Genomic DNA, 2,220 nt, shown 5'->3' with positions numbered 1-2,220 from the left:
TCATTTAAAACATGTTAGAATCAATTTCGGGTTCCAAAAACCAAGTTATAGCCCGTCGAAGTTCAACCCAAAACTACAATTTCGCAAACCCCTTTAAACCTTATTCTCATCCAAAGTTTCCATTTCATTCATTATCAACCTATCAATACCAACACAATTCCAGCAACAACACTCAACCATGTCTCTTTCCAAATTAACATAATAACAATCTCCATCCCATAATTAAATTACTAATTATCCAACAAACACCAACCAAACATATTCATCAACAAATTGCTAAACATTAAACACACACCTGCATTCCAACTTATCCTATGGTCATCTAGCCTAAGTTTTCACAGAACATTATATATTAAATGCAAGAAATCTAAACCATACCTTGGCCGATTTCCACATAACGATCAAGGCAATTTAATTAAAACCAATCACAACCTCAAAACCTCAACTACACAGCTTCCTCTAAGTTCTGGTATTCACAATTTCAAGCTCCAATTATTTATTCACAACCTAATACACATTCATAACACATATATACCCAATTTAATTTCTAAAATACAAATTTAGAATATTTAGATAGAATTATTATATCCTCACCTTACCCAAGCTTCATATAAGCAAGAGTGAACGTTTTCCTCAAGCTAATTGGATCCTAAAACATCAAAAGTCAAAGAAACTCAACATCTCTTTCAATTTTTGAAAAATTTGGGGAAAGGAGTGGCTAGGAGTGATTAGTGGCTTACCAATAAATTTATTCCGGTAGAAACGTAGAGCTCGACGCGGTGGTCACGTGACTGCAAATGGTGCGGTGATCGGAGCTCGGACGGAGGAGTTACGACAATTTAAATTTATCGTAAAGGGTTTTCTTCTTTCTTCTCCCCTGCTTGCAAGCTTCAGCGTTTTGCTGAAAATGGAGAAGAGAAGGACGTGGGCTCATTTAAAAGGCTGGCCTGGTTGGGCCCACGGCTCGGTTTGGGCCCGATTTAACCGGTTCGGTCTAATTTTGGACCGATTTGTTCGAAATTAGTGTCAAAATTCTCGTTTCAATGAGCTCTATCCTAATTTAATATAATATTCAGATTTATAATTTTTTTATTAAAAATTAATTTATCGACTAATTATTTACTAATTTAACGGGTTTACAGATACTGTGATACGAAAATCATAAAAAATATAATCCAATGACTAATACATACTCAGGATAAGTAACAATGTGTGGAAACAAATAATTCGGTTACACTCGGAATACATACAAACCACACATTTGTTCATAAATAGGCTACTCAGTACTCGTGATATATGTATTTACATATCTAGGTGTCTTGGTACTTGGGATACGTCATATATGTTTATCCATAACTAGATAATTCAGTATCTGAGATATGTGTATGCATATATGTTTAGGTGTCTCAATACCTTAGATATATCGTCAAAATATAATATATAAATAACTGATTGAAGATAATGATTAATAGGACTTAGGCTTAGTTTGGTAAAACTTTTGCTTTTTAAAAGTTACAGCACTTGCATTTGGTAAAATCAAGTTAAAAATAGCTTTTAATAAGCACAAGCACCACAATTATGTTTGGTAAAATAACTTTTAAAAATAAAAGTCTAGAATAAACATATCTTTATATAACGAAGAATAATTACTTTTTTTAAAATTTTTTAAAATTTCATATAATGTAAAAAATAAATATTTATTATATCATAATATCATCACGAAAATACCATATCAACCAATAATAAAACTTGTATGTAATCTAATATTAATACTGGTACATCCATTACCCACCTATATTTACATATGTATATATATGTTGTTACTATAATTTTGACTACATATGTTATTACTATAATTTTGATTAATGTTTATTCAGTTAGTGTACGAAAATTTTATGATAGGTTCCATAAGCTACGTCTCCTACCTCACGTTCTAAAGAAAAAAAAAAAAGAACAGATCTATTAAAAAATACAAAAATAATGCACAAAAAATAATATAAATAGATATAAGTTCATACATAATTTATGATAGAAATGTATTTATGTTGGAATTTGTGAAGATTAAAGTGAAAAATTAAAAATACATAAAGATTGCGTTAGAATTTGTAAAAATTAGGGTGAGAAATTAAAAATATATGAGAACTCCAATCGCAATATAATGGTAGAAGTTAAAGTGTTGATCCTTCAAATATTAAACTATATTATTGAGAAGTTAAAGTG

The sequence above is a fragment of the Arachis ipaensis genome, chromosome B08 (genome assembly GCF_000816755.2).
Source record: "Arachis ipaensis cultivar K30076 chromosome B08, Araip1.1, whole genome shotgun sequence".
Classification (NCBI taxonomy): domain Eukaryota; kingdom Viridiplantae; phylum Streptophyta; class Magnoliopsida; order Fabales; family Fabaceae; genus Arachis; species Arachis ipaensis.
Note: the sequence above shows the minus strand (reverse complement) of the source record.